Here is a 7,726-nt window from a genome sequence, read left to right on the forward strand (position 1 = left end):
TGCCCTATCTATTTTAATTTCCATGCCCAAAATATAGTTTCCAACTCCGATATCCTTCATGTCGAATTTGGATGGTAATTGGGTCTTCAAATCCTGGATAATTTCTTTTTCATTTCTAATCAGCAACATATCATCCACATACAAGACTAGATATATAACACGGTAACCAATTAATTTAAAATACACACAGTGATCCTCTTTGCTTCTGGTGAAGCCAATTCCCCGTATAAATGTATCAAATTTCTGATACTACATCCTTGGTGATTGTTTTAACCCATACAAAGACTTTTTTAACCTGCATACCAGTTATTTCTTACCCTTCACCACAAATCCTTTAGGTTGCTTCATGTAGATCCCTTGTTCTAGATCCCCGTGAAGAAATGTTTTCTTCACATCATTTTTTTCTACCTAAAATCAAAAGCATCAGTAACAGATAAAAGTAATCTAATAGAAGCTACCTCGGCAACAAGAGAAAAAATATCACTAAAATCGATTCCTGACACCTAGGAATAACCTTTTTCTACCAACTGAGCTTTGTATTTCTCCACCTTGCCTTCTACATTCATATTCTTCTTAAATACCCATTTTCTTCCAATGGGTTTCCTTCCAGCTGGAAACTCCACCAGATCCAAAGCCTCATTTTTGTGCCAATATTGTTGTGGGGAAAAATGCCTATAAAGGACGATCCTATCCACCTAAGGTGTGACAGTGCCTTAGCAACAAACAGAGACAGCTATTCTAATATTCTTCCTTTATGAATTAAGAATGAAGAGAGATGGATGGACTAACCGGTGTCTTCCGTTTGTCCCTCGATCCGGTTCCTCTTCTCTTTGAGAGTTCCCAGCTACTTGCCTTCTCGCTCGCTCAGCTTCAAGAGGTTTCTGCAAGATCACAAGAAGAGAACACTACACAAAGACATAGATTCATATTCATAACTAGTTCAGGATTAGAAATAAACTAAATACACTAATGCAATCATACATCAAAGACACATCAGCATATAGGAGAAACCAAGATAGCTTTATTGATGAATAACAAGGTTCAGGAAGAGATACAACCCATAGGGCTCCAATCCAGCATCTCCTTCCCAGCAAATGGAATTCCTATCTTCACCCCCTTCAAAGCATTAAGCACCCAATGATTCCAATCTCAAACCAACAGCAATTCTTTGCAATAACAAAATTCCAGCCTCCAGATCTCATGGAGGAGAGATCCATATATAGATGTTTGGAGAGAGGATGAGTCAGCTTGAGATCTGACTAGTGTCCTCTCCCTCTGTCAGTTCTTGATTCCACTTGGAGGTTCTTGCTTCCACTTGGAGATTGGGAACCTCTTACTCATCATAGTCGAATTCACTGAGGCAAGTGTCATTGAGGAAGATTCTGGAAGCTTCTTGGGTCTTGACACCTTGCTGAATGAACTTTCCATTTGTCAACTCTCGCTCAGCGCACCCTGGTAGTGCTTCTGCCTGCGTTGCAGTGCAGGTAGCCAGTGTTGACTTTGCATTTCAGCGCAGACAGCTAGTGGAGCCACTGAATTGATCCTGAATTGACTTGTTTTTGAGCAGTTTCTGGTGGAGAACTTCTGTGAATTGTTGTGGTTTGTTAGCCTTGTTCCTCTAGGGGTAGGAACAACATGTTTAGGGACTTTGGATCCCTTAGATTATGGACATTTCATGCTCAATGCTGTAAGGCACAAAAATGTCTATAACAGTTGCCCCCTAAAGTATGAGGCCGTTTATCGGGTGAAATGCTTTATCAGGAGGATCCGAAGTTCATCCAATGCTGGGAGGAGACCTGTAATAAGATACGATACAATACATTATTTTTCATCCTGCTTTCATGATCTAGCTGAGGCGGGCATTCCCATGCTTAGCTTTATAAATTCATTTTTCTGTACATAGAACAGACAATCGTCTGACGGTAGACTGATAATTTTGATGAAATTATCATCCTTTGGGTAGGATGATTATCTGTTGCAATGATGTACATGTCAATGTCTTTATCTTTCCTGAATATATATCGCAGCCCGGATGGATGAAACTAGATCCGAGATCTTCAAACTCGTTCGATCTTCACTCTAAGTACAAGTTGATCCATGTGAGAAATGTTCTGAAGTCGAACATGGAAAGACATCGCTTGATTACCGGTCAATGAGGTAAACCGTTAACAAGCGCGAGAGGAATCACCGATAATGATAATGACCCTCAAGGTACTGCAGTACAATTCACGTGGTGTGAATAAAGGACTTGGCATCGAACACCACGCAAAATCTTTCGGTCGAAGGTTATTGATGTATACCTGTCGCCAGAAGTGAGAAACTTGCCATTGAGGCATGCAAGCTTCAAAGTACTGAAGGGGTTGTTCCTAGATCAACTTCTTGGATAATGAGCTGATGTCGACAAGAAGCGATCCGTCAAAGGAGGGCCTTAATGAATCCCACATCAATGACACGGAACGGAGCTAATGATTTTGATGGAGGTGAAAACGATCTGTGACATATGATTCAGGGTGGCGGTCATGAAAGGATGAAGGATAACGTACGGTAGTGGATGGGACACGGTTGACTTTTCTGAACGACTTCTCTTGAACATATGGCGACACTGATGCGATGGATCGGTAGCATTACCCCAAATATGGATGGTATGGCGAGACCATGGTGATGTGACCGGTGAATGAAACAACCCAACCCGATTGTGGTACGGAGGAAAAGTGTCAGGTTCAAGAGCGACTTGCTACCATCAAAGTTTTCTTGAGTTTCTCCCAATTTTTCCCCAGTCATTGCTGACCAGTACCTCTTTATTTTTGTCAAGCTTGAGGAGGATAACATATGCTTGTTCTATAACTTGCCCTTCGGGCAAGCCCATCGCTTGTTTTAACGAGCCTAGCGATAGTGAAACTCGTTCTCGTCTAAAGACAAGTTTGTCGCTATTTAATGATTTTAACGAGTCTAACGACAAAGACAACTCAGTTCTTTTCATTTTTAGATAGTCTGAAAAGGTACATAAAGTTAACTCCAAAAGTCCTTTTTCGTCATCTAATCCCTTAGGTCCGAAAAAGTATAAAACAATACAGAAGGGATGAGTTTTCGATAGTTTTAACGAGCCGAATAAAACAAGCGCTCGATCTTTTTGTGCAATAATCCCTCAGGTCCAAAAAGATTAAAATCTAGAGGAGGGATAGCACTTCCTGTCCCTTTAACGAGCTGGAAGGCCAAGGACTCAGCAATCTTTTCATATTTTACGAGTTAGATGAAAAGAGCTTAAAGAAGACTCGTCTTTTGAGGAACGAGTGATGAAACAGGTTAGCAGCTGATTCCAGGTACAGGTTGGAATTTTCCAATCACGGCAGTGTCACAAGGATGGCTAGTGAAATCACTCTTCGCAGCTGTTCCTCAAAATGGGTAAACAATCATATGGAGGTGAATGATCGGCCAATGGAAAAGTGGAGGTGATGGTGCAAACACGACCAAGGCTTTAATGGCTGATGATATTACATTCACTGTGGTTATTTACCGGGATAGTTCATTTTTTAACGAGCTTAAACGCGGGTGGAAACATTTGCTCGATCTTATGTTTATTTTTTAACGAGCATGAACTATGTGCTAAAACTGCTCGGATCTTGCGTTTATTTTTTAACGAGCATGAACTGTGTGCCAAAACTGCTCGATTAACCCAGTAATATGATAAATGTGTCTCATCAAGATTCTATTTTTTATGGAGCTTCATCTCACTAAGCTTTGCTCCGGATCCTTTCGTTATGCAAGTTTGGAAACGACTAATCCTACGAGTTTAAAGGGTTAGACCTACAGGTTTAAAGGGAGGACCTAAAAATTTAAAAAATAAATAGCCGCCCCTTGCTTGCACTCAAAAAGGTTTGCATTCCCCCAGGCATAAAGTACGATTTCAAAGTTACCTCTACTTCATTTCCGTCAAAACATTTGTTTCACCGAGAGAGGCCTACCTCTTTCAGGTTACCCAAAGATTGTCTCGTTAATATTTCAAACAAAACACTTCCTCGGCAATGTCTACCGAAATAGACAAAGGTGAGTGACGAAGCCCGCCAACTCACATAACTTTGACAAAAGAATCTTATTCTAGAACAACCCCTCTTCCACTCACGGACGGGGTATGGACTAGTCATATTCTCCCGCGGAAACCTACCCTATACCCAAAGTTTTCCTGCCGAAGCAGACTAGGATGCATGCCCCCTGGGTTCCAGTCATATCCTCCTGGATTACTCGCGCTCATCAGGAGGACGGACCGTGGGTTGAGACACTTCTTGCGTGAAGAGACCATTTAGGGATGGTACATGACTATTTGCGATGCGTGATCCGAGAAATGAAAGTTGGTCCACGAGCTTGACCACTCTTCCCTCATGCGGAAAACACATTACTCTAAAGAGTGAGGAGACGATGGCTCCCATGCAATATATATAGTCTCGTCCAAGGAGTAGGTTATAATCCAAGGGTCCTTGAACGACCATCACGTTCATTTGAAGGGTCTTCCCTTTCAATGTTATGGGCACATTGGGGAGGATCCCTAAAGGTCGACTAGTTCCTTTATCAAAGCCTGATAGATTTCTCATTTTAGGCAAAAGCGCTGGCGAACCAAGCGCTTTCCAAGCAATAGAGGAAAGGATACTCACAGATGCCCCTTCATCAATGATAGTGCCAGCCATTACCATTCTGTATATTTGAACGATAATTCTGAATGGTATGCTTGCTGGAAAACGGGGTCTGCCTAGTTGGTTCCAGTCGAACGAGACAACTAGGTTGCTTGGTGGTGGGACCGAATAGACGGCCGGGTATGACTCTGATGAAGTTCCTTCCTGCGATAAAGGAATGGGCAAATTTCCCCCTTGTTCGTCAGAGTCTGTGTTGATGAAGAGAATTTGGACGGTGTCGTCTTTATTCTCCTCTGTGATGGTATCATTCGAAGATAGAGCCTCTGAAAGCAAAACCGGGTCAACTGCCGCCTCAACCTTTTGAATTTCGTCAGGTATGGATCCAGACGATTCATCTTCAATGATAGGTGCTTCGGCTGACCACCTGGGCGGGCCAGCCGGGTTCTCAACTAGTGAAGGACTTGGCAGGAGTTTTTGATATCCAGGAGGAAGTTGCGCTCGTAAAATCGGGCGATCTTCCAAAACTCTTTTAGCCTCATCTAAGAAGGGACAACGGTGGATGGCATGGTCGCCTTCACACAGCTTGCAGGGAAATCTAGCTTTCCCTCTCTGTCCTGTGACTTCACTTTCACTAGTTGACGGTGAGCTGTCAACATGGCTATCAGAGGTCGACGCCACCGAATTGTGCAAACGGGGAGACTAGTCCCTTAGTATCCGAGGGATGCAGGGACAATCTCTGTGGAAGTGGTCTCCCTTGCATATGACACATGGCGATTTAGGCCTAGTCAGTGCTGTGTGTGGATTTTTGTCAGACGCCACTTGTTTGCCCCCAGTCGCTTTTGGCTCCTTCTTCTTTTTCTCTTTCTTCTTCTTTTCCTTCTTCTCCTTAGGAACTTGGTTTCTTGTTTTACCAATTCCATCAAGCGAAGAGGAAGGAGGAGAGGGAGAATTAGATGAAGTCGAAGGCTGGTGGGTAACTCTGGTCTGGTCCAACTGTTGATTCGACTGTTCAGGAATAGTGGTGTTCTGAACGACATTGGTTGAAAAGAGCCAGACCGGCAGGCCAATTGTCAGTCCTGGAAGCGACAATGTGGCCATATGGGGCGCACCAACATCTCCCCAAGAGGAGAAGGGACTAGGATTTCCACCAAGGGGAATTCCTTGGTTGGTGTGCTCCATTTTCTCAACCTAAAGATCAACGCAGGAATAGGGGTGATTGTTCTGTTTAAAATAAATTTTAACGACGCTTTAGACACAACTTGCTTTTTCAATTTTAAAGAGTCGAGAAAAAGCTAAAGATGACTCTAGTCTCCTTCGATGTTTTAACGAGCCCGAAGTGACAAATGCTCGGATGGACTTTTTCTGTTATAGAGTCTGAAAAAGGCCAAAAGGAACTGCTCTGGAGTTCTAGGCAGAGGGTGTGCCAAACTTTTCGCAAAACCACAGAATACTTTTTAGGGTACGGGCGGTCGATCTTCCTGAATGCTGTGTTCAGTGCATTGCGATCAGTAGGGCGGCCGACACGGCTTCCTAAGGATAAAGGTTTTATGCCTATAGGGGTCTCCCAATATATACGCGACGGTACGTGGGAGCACAATCCGTACTGGCGTTATCGTCTCTCAGGAGGAATCACCCACCATCAATGAGATCCACAGTCACCATGCTTTACGACGTCGGAACACGTCTCTAGCCTAGACCTCTATGTTGTGTGTTATGTTGCAAAGCGTTGTTAAGTTCATTCAATTTATTTTAGGTTGATCTTTTTAGAAGTTTGCCTTTCGAGGTTGACCACGAGATGTATGATACAATTCCTAAATGCAGTCTAAAGATGATAAGCAAGCTTTATATCTTTTCAACTTATGAAAATCCTAGCTACAAAGGGAAAAGAAAGACACCATCTTTTCTCAAAGAGCATTCAACACACTCTAATGCACTTTTCCTAAATCAAACATGCAAACTATCAAGATGCAAATGCACAATGCAGGTGTTTGTTTTCCGCTTTCTTAGTATTGATGCCTACAAAGAAAGCTTTTTGTACAACTTTGAATTTGCTTTTAAATGACCAATACAAACAAGTTTACTTTTTCGAAATCAGAAAGGGTAGAAGAGATTACAACACTTAACGATTTCCGAAATGAATACTTGTTTCGACACTTAAAAGAGACAAACTCAAACCAAGAGCAAAAGTAAATGTATAATCAACTGCAAACAGCCAATGAACTCTCTTCTAAGATCACAATCAACAGATCTGAATCAAGGGCTACAGGATGACTATTTCACTCTTGCAAAGGAAAACTGTAAATGACGCCACAAACACATAAAAACACTCACAGTATTTTTGTACAAAAGGAGGCGGAATTCAAGCAGAGAAAAGGAGTTATCAGACTGGTACCTAGGCTGGTTACAGGCTGCAAAAATCGGAGATCAAAACAAGGCAAAACAGAGCAGAGAACCCCAGCTGCACAAGGCCTAACTGGATAAGCGCACCCTCAACACAGGGGTTTTGACATTCAGCGCAAGTAGCCTTCACGGGACCTACGTTGAAATTCAAAACCTCTTCACAGGGTCTGCGCTGAAGGAGAAACGAGAGTTTCTCACTGGGTTCTGGGTCACAGATTGCTGATTAATCTACAGTTTCAGGCCAAATAAAAGCAACAAGCAAGGTACAATCAAAGGGATGCTTTGAGGGAGTACTAAGATCTATCACAAAGGATCATCAAATCATTTGTGAGTCCATTGTTCAGATCATAGACAAATCCAGTGATTGGATCAAAGCAGCAACTGTCTACTTTGCATCTGAGAATAGCAGATGCAGTTCGATTATTGCTGTTGAGTCTATGAAACAAACAATGATAGAGACACAAATAAAATGACTAAACAGATCTCCCCAGCGGAGTCGCCAATTTGTTGTGGGGAAAAATGCCTATGTAGGACGATCCTATCCACCTAAGGTGTGACAGTGCCTCAGCAACAAACAGAGACAGCTATTCTAGTATTCTTCCTTTATGAATTAAGAATGAAGAGATATGGATGGACTAACCGGTGTCTTCCGTTTGTCCCTCGATCCGGTTCCTCTTCTCTTTGAGAGTTCCCAGCTACTT

Source organism: Pinus tabuliformis, chromosome J, assembly GCF_031772625.1.
Source record: "Pinus tabuliformis cultivar Carrire ecotype Pingquan chromosome J, CPIR1, whole genome shotgun sequence".
In the NCBI taxonomy this organism is placed as follows: domain Eukaryota; kingdom Viridiplantae; phylum Streptophyta; class Pinopsida; order Pinales; family Pinaceae; genus Pinus; species Pinus tabuliformis.